Source organism: Crinia signifera, chromosome 2, assembly GCF_055691185.1.
Source record: "Crinia signifera chromosome 2, ASM5569118v1, whole genome shotgun sequence".
In the NCBI taxonomy this organism is placed as follows: domain Eukaryota; kingdom Metazoa; phylum Chordata; class Amphibia; order Anura; family Myobatrachidae; genus Crinia; species Crinia signifera.
The window spans coordinates 174,712,217-174,734,717 of NC_139218.1; the positions used below are offsets into that span (position 1 = coordinate 174,712,217).

The window sequence follows — 22,501 nt, forward strand, 5'->3', positions numbered from 1 at the left end:
GCAACCTTTCGCCCGCCCCCTCTGCCTCTCTGCATATGTGCCACTTCTCATGTAAAACAGAGGGTAGGGATGTCTGGAGATATTCTACTCCTATACAACCCATAGGGCGACAGCTGTACGCTTCTGTCAAGGGACTTCTTTCTTTCACTGCAAGTCCCAGATGACATGTGTTGGTCAGGGATGAATAAGAGATAGGAGATGAGCATCTCATGTTGGACTCCTTGCTTTCTAATGTGTTTAGAGGAGTATCTGGTTATTCTTGCTGCAAATCCTCAGATACCAGCTGCATACAGAAAAGTTATTTTCTGCTGCTACCGCCGTCATCTTTGTTTCCATCATATCTTCTAACCACAGGCCAGCAAGTTGCTTCCAGGCCTATGTTAAAAACCTCCGATTTTATTAGGAACTATCTATAAAAAGCATCTATTAATATAAAGTACATTTATAGAAGTGGACAATATGACACCTAACGTTTTCTGCTCTCTAGTAGTGTGGTCCGTGCACCTGATAATATATATATACAGCATTTACAAATATTTACCAAATATAAACCACTTCAGGAAAACAAACAGCACACCACTATAGTACAAGCAAGAAGCGTGCATCTCCAATAGAAATTTGTTTTATTTATACTATATATATATTTTCTCTATCTGGCAGTATATAGTTGTATATACAGTACTGCAGGTATAAGACAGACTTCAGTGTAGGAGTGTGGATTGGTACAGCAACTGTGCGCCATGCTGTAGTGCAGGCAGCTGGGGAGGCACTGGGCTTGTCACAAGCCATCTGTACCTGAGCCTGGCTGTAAGCACAGAGTACAGCAGTGTGGCCCAGCCTTGCTCCTTAACAAACGATCATAGGAAATCATTTTATGTTATCAGCGAACTGGAAAGCGATGCACTCTTTCTCATAACCAATACACCGTATAGAAAAGTCTTTCCTTTTGATCCCACATTTTAAAAGGAGAATTGATTTATTGTCAGGATTTCCTGGCAAGGAATTAGTTAGAAATTTTGGCCGAGGTTTGAGAAAGTCGGTGGCTTCCTGCAGCCACTGGAGCGTGTCATTATACATGGCAATTACCTGCATGCGTTTTCCTCTTCAACTCACCGGCACAAAAATAGAAAAAGAAAACCCCTTCAATAAAACGTGGAAATAAAAGGAAGAAACATTTATTTCATTATATACTGGAGTTATCATAGTCTCTGTCTAACGATGTGAAACCCGTCTGTTAGGGTTTGTATCACTGGTATCTCAGCTAAAGATCCCATGTCATATATTTGCTTACTTACCAGGGAATGTCATTGGTTTACAGCTAATGATACATATAAGAAATACAGTAAGCTGCTATTGTCACCCATTACAGGGGTAGCTGCGAGAAGGGATTACACCTGCGAGTTGTGTACAAAGGACAGTTGGTGAGAGCAGTAGCCAGGACCCCTCCTGCAGGCATGCTGGCACAGGCGACAAGTGATGTGTGCTGGGAGATCTGCAGCTACAACACATCATCATAGCCGGGGGGAACCCAGATTAACCAACATTGTAGCCTGGGGTCTCTAAATACTCCAGGGAGAGATCAAACTTGAAATTTACCCTGCCTGTCATGTCTACTTATTTCTTACCCATGGATATACAAAGGGATTTGATGTTTTTCTACTTTTGCTGCTGATTTTGTAAGTTGCTCTGGATCTAGAAAGAACAAATATACAAGACCGAATTAATTAAGGCTTCTAGAGCTAAAACAATGATATGGCGTTAACTACTGTACATTGACCAATAGGCGCATAAATCCCGCAAGTACGCTCGCATCTCCGCACTGCAGAAGCATCCACGGCATCATCATCGCATAAATGGCTTTTTGTAGATGATAAATCCTGCATTGCATTTGTGCATTTAGATAGAGTCATTTAATTTGTATAGGCTTAATTTTCCTAAAGTCTCCAGCTCATTTCCATCCTAATAATAGCGTAAGTTTATTCAGGTAAATCCATTTTCCTACATAGAGAACTGCTGTTTGCAGGCTCTCCCATGCGGCACACAGCGGATACCTGGGCCGCTTTCCTTACTGATCCGTGGAACCGGAGTTGAAAAGTTCAAGTTGAAAGTTTGTTTCCAGCGCTTTAGTCTCAGTGAGGGAGATTATTCAACAAAATAAATGGCCTTAACCTCGGCGATCCCGCGTTGCCCACTTGCAACTTGTACCTTTCTGATCTCTAGGCATGCAAGACTGCAAATGACACTTGGTAATAAAGTGAGAAATATTAGTACTAAGCAGAAGAGCTTTGATCAGCTGCCTGAGAACACATCACATACTGTTACAGCTAACCTCCATTCAGTAACCTGGGCTAACCCTCGCATTGTTTGAATCAATAGTTTATGAGACTGTTCAGCCACTTTTACATGAAAGATATTTCAACTATATCCCAAATATTCATCCTTTCTATAATGGCACTTGTATTCAGGTATAAATCTAAAGCCCGAACAAGGCAGCTGGGAACTGTCCACTTTGAATTCAGCTGATTTCTTATCACTTGTCTATAAATTATAGATAAGTCACACTGCTGTATAACAGTGCTATATAAAGCAAGTTGTAGCGGAAACAACCCTAGTAATTAGGCTTTGACCAGTGATCACCCTTCTGTGTCCACATAATAGACACGGATAGCAAGTGCTCAATGATCGCTCCACAGATAACACGGAAATAAAGGACATCTCTCTCTCTCCCTCTCCCTCTCTCTCTGCTACAGACTACTAGTACATGTTAGCAGTCACTACTAGTGATAACTATTCCCAATAAACAACGGCGAGTAAAACGATGACTTGTGGGCTCAGAACATTTTATTTCCATGGTTCTTGTTTCAGGACTCAGGGAGCTGTCACACACTGCCCTGAAGTTTTACATATGATTCCAGCGCACAGAATGAATGGAGCAGACAGATAGCCTCCTCTCCACTCATCTTCTACATAATGCAAGATGGCAATTCAATTATTTGCAGAGGAATATTTTAAGTAAGGTCTTCCATCGACGCCATACACTGTATTAACCCAGCAGCCCTCACAAGACTGCTCCAGCACTCACACACGTCCTCAGCAGGCTGTTCTTGCACCCACTCACCTATCCAATTACTGCATTGTCCAAAGCTATGATACAGAAAACACATACCCCCATTTGTCATAGCTAAAACTGGGATGAAGGTTTATTTTTAATCTACTATACGCTGTCAATACAAGTGAATACGCCTGACCGCATGGAAACACACACTATTTTCTCGATACTGATATTTAATTGTTCTGTTTTTTTGTTGTTGTTTGTGTTGAGTTGTGTTGTTTGTGTTGATGCTATACTCATCTGTTATACTCATATTAGTGACATCTTATTTCTCTACATTGCAGTCAATTACCAATGTAATATGGATAGTAAATAGCAGATTATTATATATGAATGCAGATCTGTGCACTAGAATACAGCAATAAGGGGATGCGGGCAAAATCTATAGCCCAAGTACCCCCTGGCAAGGTTCAGACACAACATGGGCCATTCTCAGATTCCTATAGTTTTGCCGATGCCTATTGGTTGGGAACCACCAATTGGGATTGGGCTCATGATATTTGTAATGATGTATTTTCTCACCCTAAAAACTATAGCCCAGCTGCCATCTGCCAGCACAGATATTGACCTGAGAACTACCAAATATTTTTATGACTTTCAAACCCGGGCAGCAAAAATCCAATGCTTTATATGGATCCACTCCTGCAGTCCTGTCATTGAAACAGCTGTTTATTTCACTTGGAAAAACCAATAATTGCACTGAAGACCTGAATCATTATCTATTTCCCCCAATTAGTTAAGCTCAGCATTACTGAGCCTTATTCATAAGTTCATTTTAGGTTGATAAGATCGTTTTAGGAAACCAGGGACAAAGTCAATGTACAGTTAGCTTTTCCTTTTACTTTTAGCACGCTTTAATGTATCTGGTTTCAGATTGTTCGAATTAAACTTTCCAAAACACAAGTTATAGTGAATAACGAGCTGCCCGCCCCCTGTTATTCGGACGAATCTATACCATACAGTAGTAGCTGTTTTCCTGCACATTCAGGGATTGTCTGTAACCTATTATATTCGGTTTATTAAACGGGCCAATACCTTTTTTTTCTAATGCTATATAGTGGGTTGGAGAATGAGTAATGACTAATGTATGGTGTCTTATTTGCTATTAATTGTTCGAGGAACACTAAAGTGAATGTCTATTTTCAATATGGGCTTTTTATTTTTAAAGCAGAAAGACACGGAGCTGCACTCTATTAACATGTAAACATTATTTGTAAAGTCAATGATCAATATGACTTAGATCATTCAACTGTAAAGAGATTTATTTTAATTGTGGGTTAGTTTCAGAATAACAACAAAAAGACCACAGCTTCAACATTGTCTTTATTACGATATGAAATCATGAGAGTTGTGGATTACAATACAAATAAGTAAATAACTATAAAACTGCACAAGACATTACATTTCACTTCATATGCAAGTGATAAAGTTTCGGTTTATTGCTGAAGGTGCTTAGAGCACATGGCTCAGGCAAATCATAGAAATAAGGGATGTTTATTGGCTGACCTTGTGGCTTTGGGGAGGTCACCCTAATGTAGTATAATAGCAACATTTGCAGACATACGATTATAACTAGGGTCTGTGTTTGCTGTTGTATGATCATGCAGTAATTCTTCAGACACTGAGTTAATGCTAATTTGCCAAAATCTAACAAGCAAAAATGAAAAAGAATCACATAAATCTGATTATAGCATTTTCCCATTTAATATTTGTAATTTTCTGTGCTTTAAAAGTTCTGTAATCTGTCATAAGGTATGAGTTCTGTCATAGGGTAATGCATATTTTGTTCTTGACCAATCATTTTCTAATTGATGATTATACAGAAAAAAGGAAATGTGATCTAGTGATGAGTTAAGTAATGTAAAGTGAAATCTACCTTTTCATTAAAGCATATGAAAAAGTTATATAGCCTGACTTAAAATAAAGAAGCAGTATTAATTCACATGTGAAACAGATGTCATTTGTTGATTGTGAAATATGCAAAACCCCAACAAAAATGAGGCTGAGGAAAGCCAGTCAAGAGGAGACTTGGAAATCCACTAATTTGAATCATTTGCCAAAAGAGGCAGGGCCTGAATCAACGGTCAATACAGTTCTGCCATCAGATGCAAATGGCCAATGATTTCATGTTGCACATGCGTCTGAGTCACACTGTGCATGCATCCTGATGGTTACTTCTAGTTTATGCACAACAGAAATGTGTCTGCATACAGAGGCAGAGGCAGCTCAGTGGGAGTGCTAAGGCAAGCAACTGTGGCTTTTTCTGCAGTTGCACTGATTTTGGAGTCATGTTTAGACAGACATTTTAAAACTCTATAAGGATGGAGGCAGTTTTAGACTTCAAGGGGGACTAAGCAAGATACCGGTTTGGGGCCCTCCCTTCTGTAACAATCCATAGAACTATATTTTTGCTGCTATTTGCAGCCAGCATCGATAGAGTACTTTGGTGTGTGATCAGTCTATTGATAAATGATGAGCTGTATAAACATTGGCATTGCGTACAAATCTGAATCAGGCTCCAGGTCTTTTGGAAGACGGCTTAATACCTGTGTCACATTTAAAGTAAACTAATCCTCCACATACAGTGGATTAAGTTATTTTGTGTGTCCAATAATTTTTGATCCTATACAATAACATCAAATGGATTTTGGGTGTGCGTGCAGGTCTATGTGATGTCATGACATCATGCGGTAGTAGCTCAGTGCTACTTTGGGAATGTTTTGAATGGCCAGGGTATCTTTATGGAGCGCCTTTGGGACCTGCTATGCCCTAGGCAGCCTTATGGAAAATCTTCTGGGCTGGTGCAATGTTTGATAGTGAAATGGTGTGACTTTTTATTTTCAGCAGCATATTAGTACCACAGCTGGTGGCCGTGTAGCTAGGTGCCATGGTGCCCGGACCTGTAATGAATTGGGGGCGTGGCTACCATGTGATGGCTGTAGCCCATTGTAGCCGGGGAAGTGCGGTCAAAGGCAGGATCGCACTGACCATTCTACCCAGATCACATTGTATATACAATCCTTAATAAATGAGACCTTTAATATAAATGTACTTATTTATTATATTAATAATATTATTATTAATTATAAGTCCTCAACACCCTCTCCCCACACCCACTGTCCCATTATTACATATATTTGATTTATTTAGAGATGCACCATGATAACACAGCCTGTCACACAGGCAGGCAGCAGCAGTCAGCCTCCTCCAACTCAATTTGATACAACCACCGCTTGGGATGGAGTGATGACGCTGGGCTGCAGAGAGAGTGTAGCTGGGGCAGGGGAGTGTCCTCCGGATTTCTGCTGCACTGTCTGGCCGGCTCATCATCACACAGCTGACTGAGCCGAGCAGCAGCAGCTGCGGGGAGGAGTCAGGACATGGGGAAGATGAAGACCATGACGTAAGGCAGTGGGCAGCAGCGGGCGGGCAGGCACTGGGCAGCACACAGACGCAGCACAGGCTGAGGGCTGAGGAGAGGCACATTAAGCACCGCTGCCCTGCACCCATTCAGCGCCCGGAGCGTGTGCTCCACTGGCTCCCCCCTCCCTACGCTCCTGGGCTTGAGAGTACCAGTGGCTGCAACATTAACATAAAGGCACAGTCACACTGAATAAAAAGACAAAGTCCTCCACCTCTGGTTCAGGCCCTCAATATTGGCATATACAATAAAGCCAATATAGACAAATCTAGTCATTTGTGGAGGAGAGGTAAATGGTTCATTTTATGTCTCAGCTAAACACTACACATAAGGCGAATGTGGTTATTGGAATCAATGTGTTTTGTGTCTTAATTCAGCAATTATTATTGGATTTTTATTGTTTCAGAAAATTCGTTTAGACTCTTCACATATCCTATTTTTAGTCACGTAGCTGACAAATTATATACATAGGTAAGTAACATGCCATATCTATACCCATCTTTACCTAACGTTCTATGTAATTGTATAACCTCCAATCTCTGTCTTCACAGTTCCCTCTCTCCATATCCATGAAGTTTGAAACATAAAGGGTGACATTTAATAGGATGCGATTTTATCGCATTTTCCGAAATTGCACCATATGGCACTTTTTAAAAATAAAATTATTTTGCTTGAATTCACATATTTAATGAGATGTGAATTAGTGGAAAAAATGCGATATGGTGCGATAAGGTGCTATTTCTAGTCATGAAAATGTGCGATTTGGGAGCCATGGTCCCCCCTCCTGAGCATAACAAGCCCCGGGCTCATTGAGACGGACCTGGTTCCATAAATACGGGGGACAAAAAGCGTAGGGGTACCTTGTATTTTGGAACCAGCACCAGGCTCCAAGAGCCAAACGTGTCATGTCACAGCCGGGGGACACTTTTTACATAAGGTCCCAGGGCTGTATCATGCTCACTGTGGCTGGTCAGCCCTGGATGGGGTACCTGGGGGAGTGGGGACCCCCCCCCAATAAAGGGGTCCCCCAGGCTTCACCCATCTAGAGCTGTCTCCGATGTCTGTGGGCTGTGGATGCTGGGCTGATATTGCTTTTTTACAGGTGAACTACAAGTCCCAGCAGGCCTCCCCTGCCAATATTTTTTATTTTAACTTTTACACATATTTTAACACAGAACCATGCACAGATCTCAATGATATGTGCATGGTTCTGTCAAATTTGCCAGTCAGTCTATTTGGTTGGCAATTTTTAGAAAGGTTTACCAAAAATCGCATCCCATTAAATTTGCGAGTTGTATACTTTATAATGGGAAAACATCTGTTTTCACTTTCTGCATAGGAGTAACTTGGTCTTTCGAGTGGCCTCTAGTGGTCACTGTCGGTATATATAGTGATAATAATATTAATAATAAGATTAATAATCATCATCATCATCATCATCATCCATACATTGGTCTTGCTATACCGGTCATCATTATTGTCATGTATCTTCACACCCGGCCTCCAGTACTGTTTCATGAGAAGCATGAGTGAACATGCTCCTGCCAAGGGCTGCTTACTGTCTCACCAATACTATAAATAGTTATACCTGTCCAACAGATGGCTCATATAATGCAAGCATGTAAAGCCTAAACACCATATGGCTGTAGGAAACTATAAATGCTACCTATTTTTATGTACAGTATATGCTTTTATTTTTTTATTAACAGTTTCTTATATAGCGCAGCATATTCCTTTGTGCTTCACAAAAGGAGACAGTGATACAACAAACGGTATTTACAGACAGTCAAAAGGTAGGAGGGCCCTGCTTGCAAGCTTACAGTCTATAGGGAAATTGTCATTGATACATAAGGATAGATACTGTTTTCTTTATTGCATAAATTCCACCAGAATGCAAGGTTACTTGACTGGTTCTGGATTTTGATAAGCTTGCCCGAAGAGATGAGTTTTCAGGGAACGCTTATAGGTTTGGAGACTGGAGGAGAGTCTTATTGTGCTTGGGAGGGCATTCCACAGAGTGGGTGCAGCCCAAAGAAAGTCCTGCAATCGGGAATGGGAGTGAGTAATGAGTGTGGATGAGAGACACAGATCTTGGGAGGAGCTAGAGGTCAGGTTGGAAGATATTTTGAGATAAGAGAGGAGATGTATGTTGGCGTAGTTTGGTTTATGGCCTTGTGTGTAAGTAAAATAAATTTGTATTCAATACGGTAGAATACAGGTAACCAATGAAGTGACTGACAGAGTAACTTTGCAGACAATGAATGTCTGGCTAGGAAGATTAGCCTCACAGCTGCATTCATGATGGACTCACTGTAGTGGTGAGAGTCTGTATTGGGGAAGGCCAATAAGGAGACTATTGCAATTCTCAACAGCAATATAGATATCAGGATGGAAACTACCATTTATTGGCGGAAATATAATTAATTCTGTTTTTGAAATATTAGGTTTGAGGTGGTGAGATGACATCCAGGATGAAACAGCAGAAAGGCATTCAGAGACATGGCTCAATACAGATGGGGACAGGTCCGGGGAGGATAGGTAGAGCTGAGTATCATCCGCATACAGATGATACTGAAATCCAAAGGAGCTGATTAGTTTGCCAAGAGATGACGTATAGATTGAGAAAAACAGAGGACCTAAAACTGAACCCTGAGGTACTCCAACTGAAAGAGGTAGCAAAGAGGAGGTAGAATCAGAGAAACAAACACTAAAGGAGCGGTTAGATAGGAAGGATGAGAACCAAGAGAGGGCTGTGTCTTTAAGACCTAGGGATTGTAGTGTTTGTATGAGATGTGTGTGGTCAACAGTGTCAAAAGCAGCAGAGAGATCTAGAAGCATTAGTAGTGAATAGTGGCCATTAGACTTAGCAGTGACCAGCTCATTCACAACTTTAGTCAGTGCTGTCTCTGTGGAGTGTTGGGCATGAAAGCCTGACTGAAGCAGGTCCAGTAAGTTAAGTATATGTTAGCATTATTTTTGGATAGCTTATTTTTTTGTTTATAATATATCAGTGAAATTCTTCGCGATCTGTCATGTTTGGAGTGAAAGTTTTTACCTTGTTGTAACAATGTTGCAGAACTTAGGGCCTTATTCTAGTTCACTCTTTCTGACAAGATCCTTCTTAGATGGACAAAACCATGTGCATTGCAGGTGGGGCAGATGTTACTTGTGCAGATACAGTAGAATTAGATTTGGGTGGGGTTTACTTCAAAGTGAGATCTACATTGCAGTGTAAAAATAAAGCAGCCAGTATTTACCCTGCACAGGAACAAAATAACTTTTTGCACATTTTACATCTGCCCCCCTGCAGTGCACAGGGTTTTGTCCTTCTAAGAAGTATTTTGTCAGAACTAAGGGCCTCATTCTAGTGAACTAGAATGAGGCCCTTAGTGCCTAGTGCAGTGGTTCCCAAACTGTGTGCCTTGGCACCCTGGGGTGCCTTAGGATACTTGCAGGGGTGCCCTGGATTTGTGGTCCATGTCCAAGGAAAAAACTATTTATGACCAATGTCATAGACGAAATGTGGAAAAACATAAGTGAATCCTGTCCATTAACACATAACTGACAATGAGGATGAGATATAAACACAATTTACTTAATTTAATATTAGTTAATATAATATTGTTTTCTAATTAAATCAATGAGAAATAAAGCCCCAGGGGCTCCATGAAAAAATTCTGTTACTCTGGGGGGGCCTTGATTTAAAAATTTTTTGGGAACAACTGGCCTAGTGAATAATGAATGAAAATATTACTTTTTGTTTGTAATGCCTAATTTTCATTTACCTATTTTTGTAAACAGCAAGAGCTAATGCAGATATAAACTGTTTAACGTTGTAGAACAAAGTCAAATTAATAATATATAGAAGCTAGCACATAACAGCATACTTGCCTACTTTCAGAAACTGGTTTCAGGGAGATTCCATATCTAACAACTTGTGCATGGTTAAATCAGGACCTGCCGCACCAGAGGTGCTCCTGACTGGGATGGGGGTGGGGCTACAAAGAAGGTAGGTGTGGTCTCCAGTAAACTGGGAATGGCCCAGTGCAGCGACACCCATTTTCTTCATTTTTCCTTGGAGGCTGGCCACTAGCAGGCTTTGCTGGCCTGGGTGGCTCTTGTGCTGACCACGGCCAGCATTGCTTGGCAGGCCTCTTCGGCATGACCATGCCAGACCCCGCTGTGCTGTCCAGAGTTTTAGATGAGGATTGAGTATTCTGGGGGTATTGGAAAGGCTATGCGGGGCATTGGGGGCGGAGGGGACTGGCGGCTAAAATGGAAGCCTCCTGCAAAATAAGGGAGTGTCGGCAGCCCTACTACCACACACACACACACACACACACACACGGTTCACTACCAGCCTACACACACACACACACACACACACACATACATACACACAGGGGTCCCTACCAGCCTACACACATAGGGGTCACTACCAGTGTACACACACATATACATACATACAGAAAGACACAGGACAGTGTTCTCCTATACACAAACGCACACACACACACACACACACACACACACGCAATGCCAGTGTGCTCACATACTGACAGGGTTCAGTACCTGACTACACACACAGGGGTCACTACCATCCTACACACAGACACACACCCACACAATGCCAGTGTACTCACACGCACACTGACAGGGGTCAGTACCTGACTATACACACATAGGGGTCAATACCAGCCCACACACACACACACACACACACGCAATGCCAGTGTGCTCACACATTGAAAGGGGTCAGTACCTGACTACACACACACTGGGGTCACTACCAGCCTACACACACAGAAATACATGCACTAACTTGGTAACGAGCACACCTGCTCCTCCCCCAGCCTCTCCTCCTATCTGCTTCCTGTGTCCCCCATCACTCTCCCTCCTCTGTGTCACTGTCTTGTGTCCTGCAGCTTCCACCATGCGGGGTGAAGTGAAGACTCCACAGCTGCTACCACTGCTCCACAGCTGCTGGTAAAGTCTCCCTGGCAGCTCTCACTATGCAAGTATGCATGCTAGTGCCAAGCTCCGCCCCATCACGCCGGACTAGCGCATGGGCAGTCCAGATTTTCAGACTGGGCTTTGAAATTCCAGGGGATAGGGAAGGCTTTGCGGGGCACCGGGGGACTGGGGCTAAAGTGGGATCCTCCTGCAAAAAAATATCGGCAAGCATGTAACAGTATTGTTAGTTTTGAACATAATTGGGTCAGATTTAGTATGTGCGTAAAGATTTAGATTTGGGTGAGTTATTTTGTTTCTGTGCAGGGTAAATACTGACTAATTTTATTTTTACACTTCAATATAGATATCAGTTTGAAGTAAAAACACCATCCAAATCTAACTCTCTCTGCACATGTTACATCTTCCCTCCTGCAGTGCACATTTGTCCATTTGAGAGAGAATTTGCTTTGCGAGTGAACCAGAATCATCACCAGAATAGGTTGGCATAACCAACCTATGGAGGAGAGTTATCAAACCTTCCTAACAGCCTCCAATTTAGCCTGAATTGTAACATGTGTATGGCTCTGTCTATATGCAAATTGAATTTTCTGCCCATTTTGCTGCCTACTCTGCATCAGTCCCAGACATTTGCCTATGTTGCACATAGATGTCTATACAATTTATGTCTCTCTTTCATCAGTGACTGATAAAAAGGCAGGGGGATATCTAATGAAAACATGTCACAGGCCAGTCCCATGCAAATCAGAGGTCACTGCTCGGATCATTAATAAAGGACAATTCTACATGTATTTATGAACCCGTAGAAGTGATATGTCAGCCAGCTACAGTTAAACAGTATTATATTACTTACTTTTATTCCATGTAAAAGGGTTACTAAATATCCTAAAGGGCATAAGACAAATTCATTAATAGGAGGACTGTCTTGGCATATATGAGTGCAGTGCTACTTTCAATGCGAAGTCCTCTTACTGTACATTTCTAGTCTTTATGTACAAATAAACTTTTAAACTGTTTGTTTTATGAGTTTGCCTATAACTAATGACGGGCTAATAAATCTGCTTGTAGAGCTCACTTTTCAGTAGACTTAGTTTCATTAATCGTGTCTCTCACAAAACCCCCCAAAACAATAATCTCCTCCCAAAATGATATTGTAAAACGTATTTAAGAGTTTTATTTAAGTCACAATATAATAACTTGAGGGTGTGGTGTAGCAGCAAGGAGAGGCATGACATCATTGTGGGCTATGATATAAATAGGGACATGATGAGATCACCAATAGGATAAAGATATCACACATTCCCCAAGTTTGCTCTGAAGATAAGGCAAAATAATATGTAGCATATACATTCCTTTGTTCTAGGAACAATAAAATGTTTCCTATTTATTTTACAAATGAGATTTCATTACAAAAAATATACATAAAATATGTGAAAAGATCATTAACACTGGTAAAACAAAAAAATTAAGGAAATAAACCAGATTATTTTATTAACTACCAGTTGAGATATCAATGGGTAAATTAAGTAAAGTGTGAGTTCTTAGAAGAGATGTTGCCCAGAGCAACCAATTTACGAAATTTATATTTAGGGATCATGGGGCCTAATTCAGCATGGATCATCGATTACAGAAAATTGCCACTAGGCGACATTCGGTAATCTGTGCTTGAGCGCATGTGCGACCCCTTAAATGGCAGTTGCATCAGTCTAAGGGCTGAAACATTGGCATGGCATTGCTGGGGTGGTGGCACGGCAGTGCAGGGGCATGGTCTGGACAATGCCTTAGCATGTGAGTGCTTCAATGTATAGGGAATATTAGTAATAATATTGATGCAATTGCAAAACTTTGCAATTGCTTCGCGGGGCAATAGCCAGCATGCGGGACAGCCTTGCCCTTTGCTGGGCACCGCCACCCTGCATGCTAGAGGGACTAGTTGTACTTTTGCAAATATTACTACAACTGATGCTGAATTAGGCCCATGCTTGAATCATTATTGAAGGTTAGAATATTTTTTTGATTTTCCTTAGCACATTTTGTGATAGAAATATTCTTAAATGAAGGCACTGAAAACTTCTGTTCACAATATTATTTCCAGCTATCACAGGAAGATAGTATGTCCTTCCTATTTTTGTTTTGTTACTCTATTACATTTGACTCCTGTGAATAACTTGAGTAAAACTTTATCTAACGTGAAAATAATAAAAAAATTAACACATGAAAGGCATCATTCTGCTTAGTGTTTGCCACTTTTTAAAGGGCTAAATACTTTTGTCTTTTTATATAGATTCTTCACTTGAAACGGGGTCATTTTTAAACAAATAAGCTTAGAGGTAGAGGTGTGGGAAGTTTGCGTTGTTTCATGGTTATCAGCTACTTAGCCAAAGTAAAGTTCCTCACCGATTAGGGGCCATGTAGCCCAATGACAAAGTGTATAGCCCCCTCCTCCTAACAAAGGGTTATTCTGATGCACTCGGAAAGGCACAATCACTCTCTAATGGACGAAACCATATGCACTGCAGGTGGGGCTGATGTAACATGTGCAGAGAGAGTTAGATTTGGGAGGGCGGTGTACTTCAAACTGATATATATATATATATATATCACTCCATATGGACCGGCATCAATTCCACTGCTCATGAGCTGGCAATCCTGGGCCGGGTGCCTCTGCTAAAGAATTCTATATATACAAAGGGGGAGGCACGGCACTCACAGCGGGGAATAAATGCAAAGTACTGCAGGTATTCAAGAATACCTGCAGTACTTTGCATTTATTCCCCGCTGTGAGTACCGTGCCTCCCATTTTGTGTATATATATATATATATATATATATATATATATATACAGGTTGAGTATCCCTTATCCAAAATGCTCGGGACCAGGAGAATTTTGGATAACGGATTATTCCGTATTTCGGAATATTTTTATATTTCAATGATGTATTTTGAAGTATCTTGCATTTATGCTGTATAAACACATAATATACACACAAATATATTTTATTACCACATAAAATACACACAAATATATTTTAATTGTTCAAAAAACAAGGTTTCAAAAACGTGCAACAAAATGTATGTACTATCTCAGCACTGAATTTGAATGCCAAGCAATCATTGTCTTGCACATATATAGTGCCAGTTACATATCATGTCCCCAGTGATGCTGTTACAAATGTCCCCAGTGAGTTTTTAGCAAAAAAAAAATAAATTTTCACTTTCTGGAATGTCCGTATTTCGGAATAATTCGGATAACGGATATTCGGATACGGGATACTCAACCTGTATATATATACTTCACTGCTCCAAATGGAGCTATAGCCGGCACTCATGGAGACTTGGTAAGTAAATAACTTGAATTGACACCTAAGTGCGGTCAACGTTTCTGAGGCGATTTATTGCCTCTTTCGTCAGGACATAAAGAATAATTTAATAAACAATGACATTTACATAGCTTATCCAAACGGCACAAGAAGCTCTCCTGCACGAGATGACGCGACTACCGAGCGGGTGCATATACATTTGTGCAAATAAAATGAATGGGGATGTTAATTTCTTAGCTGAGAGCTATAATGAAGGATATAGTAATTAATTCCTTGCCTGGTAACAGCCATGTAGCCCAATGACAAAGTGACAATGAAAAAATGGAAAGCCCCTCCTCCTAACACAGTCACACACTTCCACAATGGTGATCCTTGCTCCTCACATACTTGGTTTCTATACAGCATTTGCTTCTAGTACTTTGACTGTGATCAGGTAGAAATTTATCCCCCGTTGCCTGCTCCCACCTTGCTCACTTGACCATTTCTCTCCACTGGCTTTCCCCCCTTATCCTTCAAACTTGCTTGTGTTTCACTCATTAAAAAAAGCAAAAAACCTTGAGCCTTTCTCACTCTCTAATTAATGCCTTATTTCTCTTCTTCTTTTTGCCTCAAAAATGCTCAAGTGGCTTGTTCATAACTGTCTCACCTTCTAACCTCTCTAAAAAAATCTATCCTTGATGCTCTCCATTAGGCTTATGACCCTCCATTTCACTGAATCTGCCCTTTTTAAAATCACTATTGATCTTTTTTTTGCCTAAATACAGGTGCCACTTCTCCCTCCTTATAATCCTGGCTTTCTCTGTGGCCTTTAATACCACTGACCATGGTCTCCCTGACACTGTCCTTTCTTGTTAACCACCTACCTCCCCAACCACTCCTTCTCTGTCTCTACTTCTGTTTCCACCTCTCCACATCCATCCTGTGCGCTTCCCCTGTGCTGTCCATGGCCCTCAACTCATTTCTTTATACACCTCTGCCCTGGGTCAACTAATCATTTCCTTATGCCTCCATTATAACCTAACTCAACATTTCCATTTGTCTCCTTTTTTGGATGTCCAGTTGCCACGCCACCGTCTCCTTCTAATGTCCAAGCTTTTTCTTAAACCTAAAATGGCCAAAACTATATTAATTGTTTTCCTTTAAACTATAGTCTTTATCCCTCATAAAAAATCACTGTCAGCAACATTGCTATTTCAATCATTTTCCCAACTCTGCTGCCTGGGAGTCATTATTGACCAATTCAACTCTGCAACATCACTTGCATCAGACCCTTCTTCTCTCAGGATTCTACTAGAACCATTGTCCACTCACTGTCAGTCAAATTAAGGAATCGTCTACATCATGTACATTTGGTAATGCTTATGCATGTTAAGAGTCACCTTTAAGATGGAGGATCAATAGATCTTGTTAGGATTTATGCAGACTGGGTCAGTTTGAAAGATCACAGAGAAAAACTTTGAGAACAATGGGGCAGATGTATTAAGCCTTAACAAGAGATAAATACAAGGGCGATAAAGAGAGATAAACATCCAGCCAATCAGCTTCTTACTGACTTTTTCAAACACAGCCTGTAACATGGTAGTTAGCAGGTTATTGGCTGGATGTTTATCTCTCTTTATGATCCTTGCATTTATCTCTTGTTTAAGCTTAATACATCTGCCCCAAAAACTGTTAAAATGATAACTGGTATGAAGACTGATGACTCTTCAGTTATCATACCAGTTATCGTCCTCAAAGTTTTTCTCTCGGCAAAAGATATTTGTCAGTGATGAGTGGTATCAGTACACGAATACTCTCCTTCCAGGCTTCGACTTATATTACATGAAAAGGCATTGACTAATTCAATGTATAAATTATTTGACATTATACAGTGTTGGTTAGTTATTGTAATTATTAAAAATTAACCATTAACGGTTACCGTTATGTGATGCACAAAAAATAAAATTTTCTTCCAAAGTTGCACAGACAATATCTTTTGCCGCGCACAGCCTTTGTAAAATTAGAGGGAACATTGTTCACTGATTATCTTTAGCCTTCACTAATGCAACTTTACCTTTACTGGACTCAACCACTCCTATCTTGCTCCTCTCCAAACTGCATGCAAAGCTGCAGCTAGATTTATCGTATTGCGCACAAGGCTTGGATTTCTTTAAAAATAAATCTTCCCCAAACGTGTTCAATGTGTTAAGCTTATAGAGTCATTGAGTTCTACTGAAAGATTTCTTCACCTGGAAAAAAGCATAGCTGCTGCTAGACTATTCTTAAAGATGAATGTATACTGTATATTAAGCTACTTGTCTGGTGTCTTCACAAGCCTGGCTCCTTTGGTAAAAAAAAATTCTTGGTCATTAGGGAGGAATGGAAGGACAATGGGCCTGATTCAGCATGAATTTCAGAAGTCTGAAAATTTGCAAACGGGCTGCAGCAAGCATATGTGAAGCTTTAAAGTGAACTTTCACCCCAGAAGGATGCAATCGCACTTTGATTGACATTGGTGGGTGTCGAGGAGGTGCGGATGAGGCAGTGATGCAGAGTTTAGAAGTCATGTTCTCGACATTGCAGATGTGTGTTTTGTCCATAGGGGATTTCTTTGAAAGCTTTTAAGTAGTGAGCAGTACAATGGCATACCATTTTGAGTGTCTTAACGGTTTGAACAACTTACAGTATACTGTACTTCAGTTATTTCCGTGGTAGTTCGCTTTCTCACAGAAACTTATGATTTAGATGGTTGTTCAGACCGGATTGTTGCTGTGCAATTTTGCAGAGGTCTGCAATCAGATAGTTGCCACCCAGAGTGAAAACCCACCCTGTGCCAGTCTGTGAATGAGTTGCGAATATATTGCAGATTGCCGGCCAACTGCAAATCTATACGTAACTCACTCAACAATCAATGATTTTCCCAGTCTGTGCAAGTGTGCATAACTCTGACCCTTCCACAACTCTGCTACAGAGACAGGCTGATCGAGGCATGAAAAGAGAAAAACAAGCGCTATGGGGATGTTATGAGACGCACTTAATCAGCAGCAGTCTAAAAGGGCTACTCAATCTTAATGGCAAGAAAAACAAGAAAAACAAACAATAAACTGTGCTAGAAATAGGATACTATTTATTTTAAATTAACAGGATTTTAGCAAATATTCTTAATAAGAAATGAAAGTATATAAATAGATAAAATAAAAAATACAATTGTAGATACAATACAGAGGCCGGTAATAATTAACACACAATAATATTCTTTAGCCACAATAAAAGTCATCCACTATGATGGGTGTCACTTTAAGAATCAATTGGTGTCTGTATTAGTTGTTAACGGTGTATAGTATTTTAGATGTCCCCAAGGATTAATATTAGGTAGCACTATATTAATTGTACCTACAATTCATCCACGTGAACACTGATACCCTGTAAATTGGTCAGTGTTAGTGGATTAAAAAGGAATATTCACCTACTGTAGCAGCTCATCTGTTTCTCTGCCTGGGAGATCCTGCTGTTCCAATCTTTAGCCTTTAGGCAGTCGTGCACCCAGGGGATGTAATACACATAGGGGGTTATTCTAGGCCACATGCAGTGCTGCATGTGGCTTAAACACCACCTGCTGCCCATTCAGCTGCCCGCCTCCCCTCGTTTGCCGTGTTCCCCGAACACCTGCGAACGGATATTTTGCAGGAGAAGAAAGAGAAGGCGGAGCTGACTTCCATGTTGCTACTGGGGAGATCTGACCTTCTACCCAGGTGCTTGGCTGTATGAGCTGTGGAGGAGGGGTATTTAGTGTATAATTGCAATACAGTGGCCATTATGTGTGTAAGGAACACTACTATGTTTTATAACATGAAAATGGGTCACAGAGTGAGGAGAATAGTGAATATGGCTCACTATGGCCCTTATTCTGGTTGGTGCGTATATTTCCGATTTATTTCGCAGAGGTCCGCACGCCACGCTGTGCGGACATCGTACGATAAAACGCCCACCGGTCCTCCGCATTCGGACGGACTCACTCTTTAAGAAGAGGGCGTGTTTACGGACGACATCCAAACCTTTGCGTGTGCGGTGGACACACACATATTCTGCACGGTCTTACAGCGTATGCACGGTTTTACCGCGTCAGAATGGACGGGAACCTGCCCGTACGCACCGATGCGGTGTATTTTCGCAAAACTCACCACTATTACATTTATTGGTAAATGTACAAGTGACATGTATATTTATATTAGTGATAGGAAGTTCTGTCCATTGCTTGCAGTGTAAAAGTGTGTAAAAAATGCAGCATATATTTGTGTGTTTAGTAATGGTCCATTTAAGCTGCAAGGTTTCCAATTGAAGCAATGACAAGAGTGTTATTAATGAGTAAAAAGTAAAGGAGTGGATTGTATTATGTTCAACTGACATTGGTTGAGGTGCGCCCGTACTGATTGGGCGTTCCGAATGCCTAGCGCATGACCGAGTGGTGTCCGCAAAGCAATACTTGCTTATGAAGACCGCATGTTTCCTGCCTTTTTGTTCGTGTGCATTCGGTGTGCTGTCCGAATGTACGCGTACCAGAATTAGTGCACTCCCTCGTGTACACCCATGTTTACGCCCAGTTTAGCCCACTTTGAAACTACGCCCCTGTGTAGTTCCGAATGACGCCCATAATACGCCCATATTTCATGAGTGAATGCGGTGCACATTTCTGTACGGTATTGGTGAGAACAAATACGGAGACCTTGCGTGACACATGCGCATAGCGTTGCCCACGCATGCGCAGACGGCTAAAAAACGCCATCCGAAAGAGTGCGGGAAAGTACGCACAGACCAGAATAAGGCCCTCTGTGAGGTGTAACATGAATATGGCTCACTATGGGGGAAATTTAATAAGATGTGAGTTGTACTTCACATGAGATGTTGCTATGGGCAACCAATATACCTGCTGCCAGGGGTTTCTGCAACTTCTTCCGGCGGCGCTAGTGTTTGCAGCATTTTCAGATAACGCTATACACACAATGGTGTATTTACAAACTTTCCGCCCCCCCATGGCCTTTTAGTGCAGTTTACACACATAATGCCCTCATTAGTGCCACATACACACATAATTCCCCCTGAGGTGTAGCTTACTACATGCTTGTTGTCAGGAGTTACATGTTCATTGCCAGTGGTTTCTTAGTCATTGTCAGGGGTATCTAGCTTATTGCCAGGGAATTAAATGCTCATTGCCAGGGGTTGGTGCCAGCATTTGAAGGGCGGCATTGGTTGAAAAAGAAAATGAGTGCACGCTGCACAGTAAAGGATGTCCCCGCCTCCCACAGCTGCTTTGCACTATATCCCTCGACCCAATAACTGTACAAGATCCACTCCCTCAGTTGGCGGCTATATGCGTGCCATCCAGGCAGTTAGGCAGCATGATTAACTGAGCTGCCAGAAAAGTTGTCTCCCGCTGCCACGCTGAGCACCTGGTGATGGGAGAAAGGCCTTCTGCTGTGCTGAGAAGCCGGGGAAGAGAAAAAGCTCCTGCCGCTGTGCTGAGAAGTGCTGGGGGGAGAGTGGCTTCCCACAGGCCTGCTGAGGAGCGCCAGGGAGGGTGGGTGGGGGAGAGAGGGCTCCCGCAGCCTCTAATGCATGCATGTCCAAACTATGGCCCTCCAGCTGTTGTGAAACTACAAGTCCCAGCATGCCTTGCCACAGGTTTGGTAATAGAGAATGTTCAAACTATTGCAAGGCATGCTGGGATGTGTAGTTTCACTTTCACAACAGCTGGAGGGCCATAGTTTGGACATGCCTGCTCTAATAAGAGGTGTGTGTGTGTGTGTGGGGGGGGGGGGGGGCGGGGTGTAAGAGATCTCCCGCAGCTATGCTGAGGTGAGTGGGGGGGTTCCAGGAGAGCCGGCGGAGGGAGGAGAGAGAGGTCTGTGCTGAGTAGGGGGGGGGGGGTTGAGGTGTCTCCAGTGGCTGTACTGAGGGGAGGGGGGATTCAGAAGATTTGCCTAGGATACTGAGATACCTAGCACTGGCCCTGCTGACAGGTGCTAAAGGTACAGGAGGACCTCTAGGGTCTAAGGCAGCGGACAATTTTGGAGGGGTGCAGGGTCTCAGTCTGTAATTTGACTGTAACACCCCCTTCTGTAGTATGCGAAGTGAGGGTATATATGTACCAGATGATGTAGGTGTATCTCACCTCTGAACTTTATTGGCAGTGCCTCCACCCGAATCACTGCTTCTCTTCTGGGGAGTGTTCTGGAAGTACACCAGGGGGAGATTCGGGAAACCCCCTGCCCAGTACTAATACGCTGTGACACACTGTGTGCTGCAGAAGCCAACTTGGCACATTTATTTAACTGGGGCAACTAAATGCAGCTTTTGTAATTTTATATGAAAATCATACATTGGAATGACATGACAGAATGACGGGAAAAATACAATAATAGGACATTGGGGATGAAAGCATAACACCAGCTCCTAGCTTATACTGTGGACAATCGGCTAGCACAATAACTCTAAATGATTCCAACAGTCTCTGACATAAACATCACTTGTCATACACTGTTACACTGACTCAGTATCTCAGAGACTAACCTTACAGGTGCTGGCTAATGGGAATAACCACATGTGCTGTATGTAGCATATTTACTTATAACTCTACAATACCTTCCATGCACAATGATACCACACACAACCACACAAATGGAGCAGTGCACTGCAAGTTGGGGCCCTTCTATATTGATGTAAGCATGGCTTGGAAACACTCTCTGTCCAGTTTACAGCTTTGCAGGAGTTGTTAATCCTTTGCAGTAAAGTAGAACAATCCCAGTGTGTACACTTGTATGCAGCAACAAATAGTAATTCCTCAGCTTGTATCCTTGCTTAGGTGTATCCTGAGACTTGTAGTTCCACAGCTTTTATTTATCATCAGGGGAATACCATGGAGTATAAGTTCAAATGCATGATGCTTGCTGCATATTTACCTGCCCTCCCATCTATCCCTAACTCTTCAGCCCTTGTGGCCAGACACAGTCCAAACCCCACTTAAATAACAGTTACTTATCTGCACACATGGGGGTCACAAGACTTGAACTTGATTCTCACTCAAGATGGCTGACTAGCAATGTGTCCTTCCTCAGAGGTGCATGCAAGCCTCTCCCTGGTGCTCCTCACTGTCACTTCACAGCACTCCCTCTGGCTCTGGAATCCTTCTTCAAACTGTGAGTTCTGTCTATATCAAGAATATTGTGACTTCTTGTACAGGGTCCCCTCTCCTGGACTTCTCACACAGCACAGTCTCTCTCTCTGGATACTCTTTGATCTCCTCTCCCTCATGCACTGGGGGATTCCAGTCCTCCCACACACAGATCCGTTTTTAGCTCCTCCCCCTTTTTACAGTGGCCTCCTGGGAGGTGTAGTTTCTCTTCCTGGAATGTTAAAAGACATTGTCCATCTCTCTCCTTATTTGTGTAGAAGTTATTAGTAGCCTCTGGGTGCTCAAGTCCAACTGCAGCACTCCCAGGGGTTACACACTCCCCCGGTGGGGCAAGTCCATAATGAACAGATGATGCGGCTTGTCCCACAACCTGAAAATTAATAGGGGTTAAGACATCCTGTCTAAATAAACTTTCACAGTCATACTCAACAAGCCCTGTCGTAATAGATATGGGAGTTACATAAGGCCACTGGTAGACCCAGCACGGATGAATCATCCTAGGAACCTCA

The 22,501-nt window shown here is 42.0% G+C and overlaps 1 long non-coding RNA gene across 1 annotated transcript in view; it reads left to right on the plus strand.

The window, feature by feature from the left end:
- The window catches only part of LOC146060224 (uncharacterized), a 63,632-nt gene that overhangs the window by 2,191 nt on the left and 38,940 nt on the right, over positions 1-22,501 (plus strand). The window lies entirely within an intron of this gene.